We start from the raw sequence: 17313 nt of genomic DNA on the forward strand, positions 1-17313 counted from the left end.
GTGGCTGTGCCTTGAGGCTCAAGGTCTCCTGGCAGTAGAATCTTCTGCCTTCTTGGTTCTAACGAGGGTGTCCTGTCCTCAACTGCTTTGTCCTTCCTTCAGTGGTTGTGCCCTGCCTCCTTACTTCTTATCTCACCAATGGGCTGCAACAGAAGTTCAGTCTGTTGAAAGATGTCCTAGATTTACCCCAATCCTCCAGGTCTAGACCTTGCTGAATCAAGTGAGGGAGGGTAATGGAGAGAAACTCTGGGAAGTGATTGACTGTCAGAAGGTACATGGAGGGGCAGCACGCCAACTGTCATGACATCCTCCAGCTCCACGTGATGAGGAGCACCTCCTCTTTTCCAATGTATTAAGCAAAACTCGGAGGAAGCCTGCATCCACAATTTCAATGTTGGTGTCCACTGAATTTTAAAAGCTTATCAAAATTCCCAAGGCCAAGTGCAACCCTTTCCAACATGGCTCCATCTTAAATATATCCAAGTATCAGTCAGCTAATTGGATCCATGCTCAGCTTGAGGCCCTTGGAGAGCATTTTCCTTATAGACTTGGGGACCCCCTGTGCCTTCCCTACGTCACCCCCCACTACCACCAGAACTATCGATCTTTTCTCCATTCTTTACCAGTTTGCTTGGGGAGAAGAATCACCTATGCTTTTGTCCCCTCCCCTACTCAGCTCCTCGAGGAGTTTTACACACCAAACTTAGAACCTGGAGAAACCTGCCTGTTCCCTTTCCAAAAGGCCTCCCCATATTATCCTTACAATTTATTCTTTGGGACCTTTTAATTAAAGATTGTAGTGGAAAGAAAACCAACAGGGCAATCAGACAGATCTGGGATTCAATTCCAGCACCATCATTAGTTCTGAGGCTCTAGACAAGTTTTTTAACCTCCCTGAGCCTGTGTGGAATGGATATAATTTAATAACCTGTAGGGTGTCTTGAGGCATAGAGATGGTGGATGTGAAGACATGTAGTGTAGAGCTTGGCTCATGGATTTTTTTTAATTATTATTATTATTTATTATTATATTTGATTAATAGTATTATATCATTACTATTATCATTGCCATGCTATTCTGCTATTACTGCTTTTATGGCATACTGTTATTTTACTATGATTTTTATTATTTTACACATGAAAAATCTGAGTCAAGGGGTCCATTGATCTAACGTCAATTTTTGAAGTTTTGTCTAAGAGCAGCAGTGGCACATACGTACATGGCCCTATGTTAGGTGCGGGGGATGACAGGAAGATGAAGGTAGAGTTGCTTCCACTCGGGATTCTCAATCTGGGAGGAGAGGAGCATGTGTGAGGGGAGCAGGGAGGGAGAAGGTGGAGACAGGAGCACCGTCACCGGTTCGCCCTTCACCAGCACACGTGATGGTCTTGGGGGCAGAAGGGAAGAGCAGCTAGCTTGTAAACTGGGAAAGGCAGCTGAACAGCTGTCCTATTACAGATGGGTCTTGATGAAGGACCATGTGTTTACTAGGCAGAAAAGAAAGAAATGGCATGAAGAGTAGAAAAATACACATATATATACAAAAGCCTGGGGATGAAGCATGTTGGATGGTGTTTGGGACAAGTTAGAAGTTTACTGTGATCGGAATATTGGGAGTGTAAGTAGAAGTTGCTAAAAGGTAGGGCTGACACATAGTATACTCATTATTTATTGCTGTTTAGCAAGTCACCCTAAAACTTAGCTTAAAGCAGCAAATATGTATTATCTCACAGCTTCTGTGCACCCTTGCTCTGGGTCTTGTCTCCAACAAGGCTGCAATCAGGACCAAAGTCATCTCCAGGCTCTACCAGGGGTTGGTGCACTTCCCAGTTCCCTAACGTGGCTATTGGCAGGATTCAGTTCCTCACTGGCCATTGGCCCGAGACCTCCCTCACTTCCTTGCCATGTGGACCTCTCCATGGGGAAGCTCACAGCATGGCTGCCGGCTCCATCCAGATGGGCAAAGCTTAAGGAGAGCGTGAGACATGGGTGAGTGCCAGCAAGGTGGATCTCAAGGTCTTTTCCTAATCGTAGGTGTAACATCCCACTCCTTTTGCCATATTCTACTGGTTAGAAGTGGGTCAGGAGAGGAGATCACACAGAGAGTGAATGACGGGAGGAGGGAGGGGGTCCCTGGGGCCACCACAGACTCCTGCCTAGCACACGGGGGCTGGGGCACGTTATGGAGGCGTTTATGTGCTCAACCCAGGGAGTACTGCCTTATTTTATGGGTCATGGGACCCTACTAACCATGTTGAAGGGGCGGGGAAGGGAGGTTCTTGATGCAGTTAGATTTACATTGTAGATTGGATCACTCTGGCAGCAGCAGAAAGGACTCCAGTGGGGAAGACTGGAGATGAGGCCAGTAGGGAGCCCGTGGGACTACTCCAGGCTGGAAATGTGGGGCTTGGTCCAAGGCAGGGAGAGGAGAGGTGATGGGGACGGGGCAGTTGGCAGAGCATTTTCCAAGTAGAAACAATGCATCTGACTTAGTGACTGGTTGTACGGATTAAGAAGGGAAACAGGCCAAACCTAACTCCAGGGTGAATTAACCGAGTTACCCATCTCCAGGGACCCTATGAGCAGGAAACGCTGAAGGATAAGTGGTTCTGGGGTAGAACTGAGCCCGAGGTCCTGGGCTCTGGACTAAGCTAGAACTGCCTAGTCTACTCTCAAGCCTTGCAGATGTAAGTGTGAAATACACATTTTTATATCATTCTGCTTCTGTTGAGAACAGCACTCAGGATTGAAAAACCACTTGAATTATTTCAAGATCATTTTATTTCACATACAAGTGGGTTTCTTCCTGCCCTTTGAATAAACGATTTTGATTTTCTTTATGATTAACAGACTTACTTTAAGCTAGACTTTTTTTTTTAATCAACTTAGCACCTCTTGTCTGTGAGCAGAGTTGCAGTTTCTGATGGTGGTTTTCACCCCCTGCAGGGAATGATCAGCCTCGTGCTGGAATGCATAGACAGGCTGCATGTCTACAGCAGTGCTGCCCACTTTGCTGACATTGCCCGCAGAGAGGCCAAGGAGTCTTGGAAATCAATTCTGAATTCTCTGTACAAGTTGCTGGGTAAGCAGTATGATTGGATTTTCAAAGCAAGGGACTCTTGTATATTCAACATGATCGCAGCAATTACAGCAGTTTTATCACACACCTCTTAATCGAGGCCTTCGAGTGTTCCTTTTGTTGTGCTGAAATCAGTGATATTTCATACCTGAATCCATCTCTGAGTGTGAGATGTGGCCAGAGCAGCAGCTTTGCCTTTGGTTAAAGGGGAGGGTTGTCTCGGGTGTAGTTTTGCAGGCGAGGGGCCTCGGCATGTATGCACGTTAACTGTTTTCTTTTCTGATTCTGAAGTTAGTTCCACAAGAGCCGGTCTTGCTTCTCACAGTCCCGTGTTGTCCGGGCTCCCCTCCAGTCTCCTCCTCCGGGCCTGTTGGGGTCTCACTTGCGGCTCCCAGGCACCCTCAGCGCACCCTCAGCAGCAGCGGCGGGGCTTGACGCTGCGCTCGCCTTGGCGGGAGGCAGCCCTCCCCAAGGCTGTTGGCTGCCTTCAGTGTGGCGATGGGTGTCAGAGGCTTAGTGTAGCACAGTACTGTTCTTCACACGTGTTCCCGTTTCTTTTGGACACTTTTGTTATCATCTTCTCTCTCATTGACATAGTAAGACTTTCTTCATCAACTTCTCTTTTTGTTGTTGTTTTTGACTTTTAAATATGTCTTGGAAAAGAAACTTCACTTGGAGCTGGTGGATGGAGCAAGGAAGGTTCTGGATTAGCTGATTGAAAGCATAGCATCATGATTATTGCGGATGCGCGCTGGCTCTCGGTTTCCTCCCATCCTCTGAACACAGCAGCGCACATCCCGTAGGCCGGCAGCCTCCACGCCGGCTCCCTGGCTGCTGCTTGGCCAGTGTTTGAGGGAGAGACACCTGGGGCCCTGTTGATAGTTGGAGATTGTCAGGTTTCTGGTTGATCTCTGTGCCTCCACTTCTTGTCTCCACCACTTGTATTTCAGACACCAGGGGCCCTCACACATGTCCTTGTGCATTTCACTGACTCTCTGATGCCTGGTGTATAACCTCTTGTTCTGGTCTTTGGGGTACTCAAACCGCAGGGCCAGTCTGCCCTTTCCTTTTCAGCTGTGACCTCACTTCATCTCTAGTCACCCGGCATCACGTCCTTCCTGCCCTTACCTCCAGTCCGGTGCTGTGCCTCCAGAGTGTGTAGAATTATTTATATCAGAGATTTGATATACAGTAAGTATATATTTATACTGAAATATATATATTAAATATGTATGTGTATATAAGGCATATGTTTCTTAATATATGCATTTATTTCCTTAATTCTTCACATCCCATTTTATTAAGGAAGGATTGAAGGGAGCTAATAGACATAATTAGAACCCCCGAAAACTCACATCTTGTTGGATGGTAACAGTATAACAGCCCTATATATCTCTAAGATAACACAGTGATTTCAAGCAGTGCTTGTTTTGTGGCTTTTAAACTAATTTTTTCATGAAACAGGAGGCACAATTTCTGAAAGTACTTTCTATACACACATGTATTCTTAACTATAACTTTTGTGTTTCCACACTGCTACTCCTGAGAGGGTTTTTGTCAATCCCCCGCCCCTCTGTGTGTGTGTGTGTGAACCTCTCCTCAGAAAAGCTTCCTTTTCCCTTTTGTCTGTTTTCCCGAGTGCCTTGCCTCTTAATTCCTTTTACCAGATCCTGACAGGGTGTCCTTTGTAACAGTCTGTGTCACATTGGGGGAACATGGACTTGGAGTCTAGTGGGTCTGGGTTTCATAGAAGCTTCATCTGTTCAACAAAGATTAATTGATGCCTGCTATGGGAGGTGCCCTGCTCTGGGCAAAGAGGCACAGTTGTGAGCAGGATCTAGTCCCTGTTCTCATGAAGCTTATGGTGGAGTAAGAGAGACAGACACTGTGAATCACAAAGCTAGCCACAGTGAGTGCCGTTCCTGGCTTTCCTGCCTCTGCCATCTCGATACAAGTTACTATTAAATCATGTTAGTAAGTGACTAACTTACAATTAGTAAAAGACTGATAAATTTGACTACAGAAAAGTTAAAACTTTGAGGAAAAATAATATTACAAAATAAAACAAATGAGAATTTTGTAAAATATGCAATCTGTATGAAAGACAAAGGCCCAGTTTCTGTAATATGTAGAATTTTCATAAATCCATAAGAAAAATTAATGCCATCTAATAGAAAAACAGATGACAGGTGGCCACAGGTAGTTCCCAGAGCAATAGATAAACAAGAGTCTCAACATGACAGTAAAGAGATGGAGATTAAAATAATAAGTAAAGATCAGATTTCCCTTGTTAGATTGGCACAGACGAAAACCTTGGTAGCACCCGTCACTGGGGACAATGTTGGGTAATATCTTCCTGGTGGGAGTGTAAGTTAATGACAGTATACATAAAATTTTACTCTCAGAATTTCTACTTTAAGAAATGTATTTTAGATACATTTGTACCAGAGTACAAAGGATGTCCACTGCAAAATTGTTTATAAGTGGCATAAAAATTAAAAACAATTTTTCTGTCAACAGGGGGTTGGTTACATAAGTAATGGTACACCTCTAAAGTGTAGTGCTGTGAGTTATCACTGAACATTGAGGTTAAATATACCTCATTTGGAAAATTGTATGAAACAGGCTAGAGTGCTGGTCTTTTTAGTATGGCAATCTAGGACATGGTATTAAGTTAAAAAAAAAAAAGCAAGGACGTAAATTTAGATTCCAATTGCATAAAATTAAAAATATGTAGAGAAAGATACATTCTTGTATAAACATTCGACATCCTAACGGATGCACAGAAAAGCGTAGGTGGCTGCTTCTTGGGAGCTCCTTTACTTTTCTGTGTGTTCTATTATGTATTTATTCTTAATCTATTTACATGTACTACTTTTATAATTGAAAAAATAGGCAATAGAAATGTATAATGCTGGAAAATTGATGATGAAAGGAAAAGCCAATATGTTAATTCCAGTTGAGGTAAAACAGCATTTATGTCAGTGCATATAAAGTGCATATAGAGACTCTCTTTCAGTATGCATGGTGGTTTTACTGGTGGTGGTTTCAGGAGATAGAATTATGACAGATTTTGTGGTGTAAATGTTCCTTTGACTATTTTGATTTTGCTTTTATTGTAGTGAACACTGATTTCATGATCATAAAAAATAGAATAAAATCTTGTTGACTTAAGGACTGTCTGCTGCCAGTAGTTTCTGCTGAAGCCAGGGTGCTCATGAGAGGGGCAGTCCTGTGTGCATATGCGGGTGCTCGCCGTGGTGGGGTGGTCTCTGCTCGGCAGCAGTGTTTGGAGTTCAGTAAGATACTGCTGTCTCACTGTCCCTCTTCACACAGCTGTCAGAAAGTTTGGGTCAAGTGTCCACTCCAGATTTATTAAGCCTCCTCCCCATTCTTGCGAAAAGGTGGACAGTAGATTCTCTCAGGAGGTTCTGGTGTGAAATCAGCTTTCTTCCTCTTTTGCTTCAGCAGGCTTATTTAGCCTGGGATGGGAATGATCATCTGTAACAATTTTAAAATTTGACATGGATATAGTTAATACGTGTTTTAGGTGGAGAATGACAACAGTAGATGTGTGAGCCTACCATCGGGAGGACACAAGGGTCTCACAGGCACCAGTATTCGCAGTTTGAGAAGCATCACCATGGCATGCTTTTGTACATCTTTTCTGACATCCACACAATTAATCTGCAGGAGGCTTGCAAGCCAGGATGATTTTCTAAAGATGTCTGAGAAATGCTCTTTGGTGACTGTGAATACTCATTTTAGGAAATTTCAGAGTACAAAACAGACAGAATAGAATGCTACTCTTTTAGGATGGCAGAAGTTACCAGTTTCTGAATCCTTAAGATTTTTGCATTCCCAGATCATTTCTCCAGGGTCTTAGGGAGGTAGATCTTCCTGAATGCCCTAAAATACTGGGGGATAGGCAGTCAAGACATGAGAAAGAAGGGCCTTGGCTTCAAACGTGCACATAGCAGGTGTTCTTGTGATTGTACATACAGGTATTTCCTATCTTGTTCTCCAGGAAATCCTGAAAAGGCATTTTATAAATAAGACACGGTTTTTTCCAACTTGGTAATAATCTCATGGCTATGAAATGAGAGTCATAAACTTTAATGAAAATTCATTTCGTAACCAGTTTTGTGAGGTACTTTCTTATCTGCTTAGACACTACCAGAACCTCACCCTCCTGCTCTTTAGACAGAGGGTTCCAGCAGGAAGAGATGGGAGGGGGTGTAGCATAGCCTAGGACCTGAGCACAGACTCTGGAGTCAGAACTGCCTGGCTTTAAGTCGCAGCCCCACTGTTGCTGTCAGTGCACACACGCTGCTCTTTACTTTCCAAGGAAGGCGCTTTTTGCCACGTGAGGGCAGAGAGGGAGGGAGGAGACGGCAGCTCCTCCTTGGTGGGAAGGTGGAAGCTGACGCCCTGGTAGTGGCTGAGAGCAGGCTCTCTGCAGGGCATGCTGGGCATTTCTAGCCACGCCCCTGTGCCTGTGACCCGGCAGCTGCAGCTCTGTTCTGGGTGTCTGTTTGCAGCGCCTTCCCCGGCTTACAAGCAGCCAGTAGTCTACCTGCCGCCTCTTCTCCCTGCAGTCTTTCTACTGCTCCCGGTGGCCCTCCGGCATGGACTCAGGCTGACCCTACAGAGATGCTCTCTCCCCACGACCCATGGGAAACACTCATGCAATTTTTGGCCAATGTGATCATGCCGGCCAATCCACCCAAAGGGTTACTGACCTGAGTCCGTGGACTGTAGAAACTAAGAGGCCAGACAAGGAATTTAAGTGAGGCTTTATTGAGTCAGAGTTGAAGCCACAAGAGCACGAGGACACAGGGATGTTATGATGCTGATAAGAAACGCAGGATATTTTTTAAACAATAATTTTTCAGTTAACTGCCACATGGCTTGCATCTTATATTCTGACTGGTTAAAAGTTTAAAGATTTAATGAGTTATTTAACATTATAGAAAGTTGGTTCAGTGAACTAGCACTTCCTTGGTAAGAGTTTAATTCAAAATGCTTTTGTCATCTTGAAGGGTACTGCACCTAAACACTGACCTTCTTGTTCCGTAAGAGACTGGATACTATTTATTCATTAAGAAATAACATGCCTTCGAGTTTCAGACAACGTGCAGAGGTGTAGTAGTAAGACAGTATCAGATCTAAACGAGCTTAAAATAGGCTAGAAGAAGACCTGCAAACCACTGTATTATATTCACATTTTACCCAAGCTGGTATTTACAGTGCCAGCCCTAGTGCCTGATGCATTTATGTTAATATTTCTTAAAGTGAAGAAAAATAGAATGGCGAATGAAAGGTCTTGCTGACTCTTCAAGGCCAATTAGCCAGCAATTACAGAGTAGTTTAGGGTGTGGCATTCTTGTCAGGCATTGAGGAAGCGACATTTGTCTTGAGTTTGTTTATGAACCTTGAAGCACCACCTGAAGTTGCCACTGGCGTGTTGAGGCGTCTGAGAGCACCTGCCGCTATAGGTACTGAAGCCGCTTTTCCTTTCTCTTTTTAAAAAGAAAGTAGCTGTAGTATTTAATTTTGAGGGGTCGGGGTAATTAGGTTTATTTATGTATTTATTTTAGTCGTGGTACTGGGGATTGAACCCAGGATTTCGCGCATGCTACCAAGGAGCATGCGCTCTACCACTGAGCTGCACCCACCCCTCTTACTATTTAACTTTAAAATTAATACATCTTCATTATAAAAACTTAGATAATTAATAAAAAAGAAGGTAGAAACAACTTTTAAATGTAACCACTCCTTTTAGTATATAACCTTGAAAAATGTTTCTTTGAATTTAAATATAACGTTAAATACATGCAAACCATTTCACACACCCACGTGCACACACATACACTAGCATCGTGCATGCCTGTGCAGATCCCTGTCCTGCTAAGACATCAGCTGTGGCCCGATCCCCTGAGGCTTTAGTTAGCTCTGTCCAAGTTCCAATGTCATGGAAGGAGACAGGCTTCAGGCTTTCCCTTGATGTCTGTACATTTTGGGGAGTTATTCGGTTACACTGTTTCCTGTCTTCATGCATCTTCGTGATTGTTGTTCCTCTGAAGTTACATAATATCTTGGCCACAGAACGTCACCTCTTCACAGGGTCTTACTGAGCATTTGTGATTGATTTACTTATTTTACAGAATTTATTGTGGCTTCAGGGTGTTTGTGTGCACAGTCGTATCACCAAGCATGCCCCTCTTTCCTCCTTGCTCCACTCAGCTCCCCGTTTCTGATGAAGACAGTTTCCCCTTTTGACTAGGGGAGAGCCGTCTCATCCTTATCAGAGTTCCTCAGGGTCTGTTTCTATCCCAGGCATTTCTCAGGATACATTGCTCAGAAAGTCAGCTCTTGTTCCCTAAGAAATACTCCAAAAAACAGTTTCTTCATTCTGTGCATATACTTATGTGTATATACATTTGCTTCACAAAAATGGGGTCATATTCCCAGTATTCCTTTGTAGTGTTTGTTTCCACTAACCTCTGTATTGGGCATCGTTCCTTGGCCGTAACTGCAGACCCTCCCCAGGTTTCAGTGGGTGTGCCCCACCCTGCTGCGGGACACGCCACCAGTTACTCAGCCCACACGCACGCCGTTCCCAGTGCTTTGATGTTGTAAATGGAGTCATGATGCGCTCCCTTGTATTTCTCTGTATACTCTTCTAATATTTGAGAAACTTGCTTAACTGATTTCTTCATGACTAACGCTGAATTATAAGTCACACACCCCGTTTATCTGTAAGATACCCTCTGCATGTGCACACACACATTCATAATGTTCACGAGGCATTCTAATTTACTGAGTTAAAATTTTTTGTTAAAAAATAAATACATTTTTAGTTTGTCGAGGTCGCCATGTTTCATCTTTGACTTACTAACAGATTTCCTAATGCATTTCTGTCTTACTGGAATAATGAACCCTCACTTGAGTTAATGCTGCTAGCTAGCTCACTGCTGAATATGATTTGTCAGTACCATCCTTGTATAAGATTTCTGGATCTGTATTCGTAGGTGAGAGTTCCCTCTGGTTTTCTTACATGCACACTCTCTCTGTTAGGCATTGGCATCAAAGATATACTGTCTGTAAAATAAGTAGGGAGGTTTTCTTAGTTTCTTTACTTTGGAACACTTTAGTATAGAAATGACTTCTTTCTTGAATATAGAGAAAAGTGCTTGGTCTTTGAGACACTTCTCAGTACTACCCATGGTTTGTTACTTTGTTCAGATTTTCCCCTTTGGGTTAATTCTGGGTGAAAAAATATATATTTGAAGACCATCCTTTTTCCTAAATGTTCAAAAATCCAGTATAGAGGTATATAAAGTGGCACTGTTTGTAATTCCTTTTTCTCGTTAACTTTGTTGTTTTTCTCTCTTCTTCTTGATTAAAATCATTGATGTCTAGCTCATATTTAAACAGAGTCCTTGACTATGTTGATCAGTCCCACTATTTCAACTTATTTACATAGATCCCTTCTACCATTTCCAGTGTATTAATTTCTACTTTTATTGCTGTTTATTTTTTTTCCAATTCTACTTATTTTTTATATTTTCCCTTGTATTTTGAAAGGAATGTTTAGTTAACATTTCTCACCCTCTTACTTAACACTTAAAGTGTTTAGTTAATTTTTCTCTGACTACAGTTTTGACCATCTACCATTGTTTGTGTAAGGCAGCATTCCTATTTTTTTATATTTTCTAGATATTCTATAATTGTGATATTCCCTCGTTGACTAAAAAATTATTCAGGAGAGACTTTAAATGTTTATGTGCTAAGTTTTATTTTTGTTTCTGCTTTTCTTACTAATCTTAAGTTTCATTACATTGTTGTCAGAAAGCATAGCCTAGGTACCATCTCTGTTTGTGGTAAATTTAGTGTTTTCTTTGTGACCTGCTGTCTGGTTTTCTTGAATATTCCATGGTTTACTGAAACAGTTTATTTGTGTGTTATTAGTGTCTTCAAGAATTACCGTTTCTCTAACATTTGACCTCTAGAAAATATTTAATATCTTGCATTTTAAAATAAAAATATAAAGTTGGAGGAGTGGGTTAAATTTTAAACAAGCCACTATGCCTCATCCTTGACGGCCCGTGTGTGTGTGTGTGTGTGTGTGTGTGTGTGTGTGTGTGTGTGTGTGTGTGTCTGGCTTTTGTTGGGGGCTGCTGGTCCCAGAGCTGGAGAGCCTAAGTAATTCAGTGCATCATTTAATAGTTGTACAAATGTTACAAGGACTCTCTTTACAAAAGAGCTTTTCTTACGCAGTTGTAAGAACTGAAGCCTGTGCTTTCTGTCATTATTTCTTTTCTTCCTCTCAGGTCAGATAACAAATTTTTGGGGAGGAAGGAGGAAATGTGAAGGGAGTCTTTAAGTCTGATTGAACTCCGTGGCTACTGGGTCTCTTCTGTTTTGCTGTTAACAAGATAAACGGGGTATTCTTAAATCTCAGATTTTCAAACTGCTCCCTAGCACCACCAGATTTTAAATGGCGATTTTTCTTAGAGCAACAGCTTTTTCACATTAAGCATCATATTATATAAAAATCTCACCAGCGTTTTATAAGCAATTATACTGTTTCTGGACAATCTTAAGGATGTACAAGTAGAATTTACATAAGACCTCACATTTGCTTTGAAAGAATGGAATGATTTAGAAACAAAAGTTTTAACTGGAGTGTGTTAGTTGGATTGAAAGAGATCAGAAGGGTCACATAGAAATTTCATGTAAGATGGGTTCTTTGGCCAAAGAAGTGTAGGAAACACTAGGTGAAGCAAAGTTTAGAGGAGGTGGCTTGACTGCAGGAATTACTTCTTAGAGTCTTCAGTGTGCATTGTGAATTTCTACGTGGCAAAAAGAGATACAGGGGGAAAGGTTTTCACACTTAGCCACTGGCCCTCCCAGCCTCTCTCCCCTGTAACATTTAATTACATCTCTTTATATGTAGGTTATAGTTACTAGTCATACCTAGTAGTATTTTGTGCTGCATGTTCAGAACTGGTGTTCCCTTAACTTCTTCACTGCACAGGTGAGAAAACTGAGGTCTAGGGAAATTGAATAATGTAGTCTCACAGCTGATGAAGAGCAGCATGAGGACCCAAGTGAGGAAACCCCCAGCGCACTGGCTCCCACTGCCCATCATTATTTCTTCCCAGTGTGGAGTGTAACTTTTCCAAAGCACGTTCCTTCTAATGAGGAATGCTTCTTCAGTTTTCATCAGTGAACATCAGTTCTTTTTTTTAATGTCTCAATTGTATATATGTGTGTATTTGTATAAATGCTTTAGGTATAAAGTAAAGCTATTTTGTTTTTGAACCAACACTTCCCAGCTACCATTAGCTTACCTTGCATTTGGAACTAGAAAGTTATGTAACTGAAATCTGTTTTTTTCCTTTTGCAGCAGCTCTAATTAGAGGAAATCGTGAAAACTGTGCTCAATTTTCTGGCTCCCCTGACTGGTTCATCAGCCGATTGGAAAGACTGGACGCTTCTTCCGGTATGTTTTCCAGATACCTCCTTATTATGATATATTATTCCCGTTTTCCTCTATTTTGTGTCCTTTCAGACATAAAACCAAACTGAGACTCAGTGCAGTAAAATGTTTTCCCTTTAATAGGTTAAAAAGTTTACTGATTGATAAAGTCATTGGCACTTTCATGAGTTGTTTCTAGCAACCTAATAGTATCCTCTTCATTTACATTTAAAAAAGAATGAAGTCCTGAAATCCATTACCAGGTCAGAATTCCCATTCCTGTTCAAATCAGTTACTCCGAATGCAGTAGCAATGCAGTATACAAATAAAAGGATTGGTTTGGGTGAACAGTTTTTGTTTCTGTTTTTGTTTTTGTTTTAGTTGAAGTAAATGGATTTTTTTTTTAAAGGATTGATTTGGAATTCCTATTTTTAACTTGTGTTCAAATGATTACTTGGCCTGATTTGGTAAAATAAATTAGCTTTCCAAATCATATAGTACAATAGTTTATTTTAAAGGGGTTCAGTAAATACTAATAAACATCATTGTGAAATATCTAAAGGCAATAAATCTGATGCGTCTGTATCCAACAAGTAATGTTATTTTTACGTTGGCATTGTGGAGACGTGCATGTGATTACCAGGACAGCCTGAACTCTGGGGCACTGCAGGTTGCCTCAGGGACATCCCAGACTGAATCAATTGCTCCCTCATCTGTCTGCATAGTATTCCACAGTGCCCTTCCATAGCAATAATGTCCATTTCAGTTGCTTACTTTTCCTTTCCGTCTCCTGCACTGGTAATGAATTCCTTGAAGGTAGGGGTCTGGTTTTATTCATCTTTATAGTCTTTGAACTCGCCATACCATCTAGCACCTAGTAGGTGCTTCATGGTATTTGCTGAATGAGTGCAGTAATGAATGTTTGAATTCACTTGAGAAAATACCTGTCAGTACAGAAATAATTCCATGCTTTTTGCATAAAGACCCCATTAGGGACAGGTTTGTTGGAATCAAATGAAGAGGGATAGAAGAACAGATGGTTGTGGTCAAAGGAGGTTGCTTTTAAGTCACAATGAAATTTCAGAGTTTAAGATGTTAGGAACCTATAGTTAAGAGAAACCTGAGTAACAATGAGTTCTAAGGCATTGTTGGGTTGTTGGGCGGCAAGAGGAGGAAAGGAGATTGTTGAGACAAAAAGGTGCAGGAATTATGAGATGAGGATTCTCAGGGCATCACAGCGTGACTGAGACAACTGTGAATCAGTATAGAATGCACTGAATAAGGGGAAACTGAGTAGCTACTGGGAGGAAGCGATCAGATTAGCGCTAACAGGGTGACGGTAGAGATGCAAAAATGGATCAGTTCTTGGGTCAAAGCATCTAGAATTGTTGGCAAGCTCCAGTAGATACAAAAAAAGTAGCCAAGATGAAAACCAGCTCCCTCATGTCAGGCTTGAAATATGTCCACTGTCCCTTGTAACCTCCTTAGTTCTTAAAAGAGACAGTAACAGTAATGATACACATCTATACATGCACACACACACAGTAACAGTCAAAATGTGTTTCAGTCATGCTTCACTGTTTATTGAGCGCTTCCATAGGCATCATCTGATCTTCTGTCTGATCTGAGGCTGTGGACCACACTCTGCTCTGCTCAGTCCCCCAGCTGCGTGAGTAGCTTGGCTGTGTCCATCTGAGCAGCAGAGCAGGGCGGGGGCTCTACAGGCTCTCAGTGCCCTTGGAAAAGGGCAGCGGTCACAGCTCAAAATACAGCCCTGCAGACTTAGGGAGAGATCGACGAGAGCATGAAGACAGTCAGCAGAGGGGTGTGCTGATGAAGCAGCTCACCTCACCCTGGGGTCCACCAGAAGTAGGAGGGCGGGCTGATTCAGGACCTGAGTGGGCATGAGACAAGGTGGAGGAGGAAGGGTCCAGAGAGGGTATGTTAATAGGAGTTACCCAACAGTGTCTGGAGCTATTTTATTGGGGGGCTTTCTGCAGAGAACACGTGCCTTAGTGACATCCCACCTGCAGGGTGAGTCGGGAGTGTTTGTAACCAACTCCCCTTCTGTCGCTGGGGTGGTGCTGCTCCCAGGGGCTTTCATTCTGGGACTCCTCCAGCTGCCACTGTGGGCAGAGCAAATCCTGAAGCAAAGGGATGCAGGAGCTGGTGGTCGGGAGTCTGCAGTGACCCTTGGGGGGGGTGGGAGTTAGAGCAGGGCCCGGCAGTGTCTGCACCCTGCCAGCTGCTGGCTCACTACTACATGACAGAGAGCCTCAGAATGGGCAGCTGGGTTTCCTTTCCACATTCTGCATCATAGCAGAAATAGTTTCCTTACCTTTATGTAAAAGTCATCTTTAATTTACCCATCAGCCTCTAGTATTATTATTTTCTGCTATCTTTGATTTTTAACGGACACGAATTGTTGAAACACAGCAACATATTTCGAACCACACCAAAAACTTTTATACATTTGTATTTCAAAGAATTAAGTCATTGGCTAAGAAATTAACATTAACAGCTCTTGTCTTGTAATGGGTTGAGGTTTGGATGAAGCGTAGATTGTGGCAGTTACAGTGAATTACCTCTGTGCTCTGCCGTCTGTAAGCCTGAGCACTTTACATTCATCTTTTAAGAAAGTGAACTCCGTTTGAAATGTATAAAGCTTTCTACAAGGTTCCTCTGGGCCCCTTCTCAATACTGCGCTCTCCAACGGACATTACATTTTCTGAATGTTATGTTTAATTGATGCAAAGGAACTCCATTCTCATTGTTGACAAGGCAGGCTTGCTCTGAAAAAGTAAATACACACGTAACCATTTAGCTTTCCAAGTTCACACTAAAAATACAGATAATGAGACTTATTTTCTAATCTCTTTTTTAAACTTTAAAAAAGGATCTATTCCATTTTATATTCTCTGATAGCTAATACCTAGAAATATCACCATTCTTACTCAGTTTCACATATTGTATATTTCTACTTATTTTTGTGTTGTTTTGAGTATTTCTCTTGTTCTGCAAACCAGGAAACATTTCCTACTGTAGTCCTCCAGGAGAATGTCGTGATCTCCATGGGTTGGGATGCATTGTTGCAGGGTTAGACGTTTAGCGTCCAGAAGCTTCATAAGTGGCCCTATGCCACCTGTCCCAGCCCCTATTTGCTCTGGACCCCAGGCACATCAGGTGTGCCTGCCATTCAAGACTTCGCTCAGCACTTTAGCACCCTACTTTGCTGTCTGGAGAAAATCACAAGAGTTCTCTAAGGCCCCACTTGATTGCTGCTTTCTTTCATACGTCTACCTGCAGAATTACCTGCTCACTCAGCTGAACACTGTGTCTTTGCCTCGTCCTCACTCATACCATCATCTCTGATCATCAGCCCTGCCTCCCAAACACTACCTGCCCCATCACAGTGTCCTGCGACAAACGCATCGAGCGCATGAGAATTGTACTATGTTCATTCAGCACCTGAACAAATGGATAAAGAAGAGGAAAGACACTGATTGCTGTAGGTGCTTAATTATATTCTTCCCCTCTTTTTCTTTTTTTCTTTAGGTGTTCTTGAAGTTTTGCACTGTGTGTTAGTAGAAAGTCCAGAAGCTCTAAATATTATTAAAGAAGGGCATATTAAATCCATTATCTCACTTTTAGACAAGCATGGAAGAAATCACAAGGTAAGGGAACTATTTTATGGCCAGAAATGAATTCTGGAATAACTTAAAAAATATTTTTGAAAAAAGATCATTTTTAAAAGGGTGCCAGATTTTGGGAAAGTGTTTTCTACCTTTTAACTTCAGTCAGGTCACACTGTTTCATGTCTGTTCATGTCATCAGTGGGAGGGCGGGCCGTGCTCGGTCTGTGTGTGGAGGAGAGGCGTGAGCGCAGTGGGCGCTGCTGCCGTGTGTAAAGTGACAGGTCAGCGGTACCTGGAGGGCGTTGTTTGTGTCTGTGGGAGTTTTACCTGAAAGCAGTTTCTCTTTCCAGGTCCTGGATGTCTTATGCTCTCTGTGTTTGCCATGGGGTAGCAGTCCGTTCTAACCAGCATCTCATCTGTGACAATCTCCTGCCAGGAAGAGATGTGCTGTTGCAGCCTGCCTTGTGAACCATGTCAACAGGTCAGTTCAGATCGATGATGTCACCAAATTGGTAGCATAACAATGCATGTTCCAGCTTTGCAGCAGAAACATCATATGGTCTGTTTTATTTTATTAGCGTCTTTTACGTATTTCCCCAGTGAATGGTATAAGAATTTTTCTACCAAATAGATAAACAAAGCGAAGTGCACATGTGTTACCAAAAAATGTCTAAGAGCTCTCCTTCACATTCGTGTGCAGCTGAGTCACCGCCGTCGTCTTTAGGAACAGACTGACCGTCGTACAGGGCTACACTTGTGTAGACTTACGTTTTACATCTGCTTAGAATGTAACTGAAAGCACAGTATCCTTCAGTGCCAATAATGAAGTGCCTGGTATGTATAATAAAGGTCTTGAATTCAAATATCCACAATATAATAAATTCTACAAATAAGCGATGAAACTATGTTTTCAGGTAGGTCTACCTTCCCAAGGTGTCAGACATTCGTTGAGTACACGTGCCAGCCACAGTGCTCAGGGCTTGGCAAGCATTCTACACTGTGTCTGCACAGACTGTTACTGGAAGCCACACTACAGATTATGGTGTTGGAACTGGAAGCGGAACTAACGTCTAACTCCAAAGATGGACCTCCTCACCACCATGTCACAGTGC

General features: G+C 42.4%; 1 pseudogene; it reads left to right on the forward strand.

The window, feature by feature from the left end:
- LOC105083898 (ryanodine receptor 2-like) overlaps positions 1–17313 on the forward strand; it is a 48813-nt pseudogene that overhangs the window by 6541 nt on the left and 24959 nt on the right.

The sequence above is a fragment of the Camelus bactrianus genome, chromosome 20 (assembly GCF_048773025.1).
Source record: "Camelus bactrianus isolate YW-2024 breed Bactrian camel chromosome 20, ASM4877302v1, whole genome shotgun sequence".
In the NCBI taxonomy this organism is placed as follows: domain Eukaryota; kingdom Metazoa; phylum Chordata; class Mammalia; order Artiodactyla; family Camelidae; genus Camelus; species Camelus bactrianus.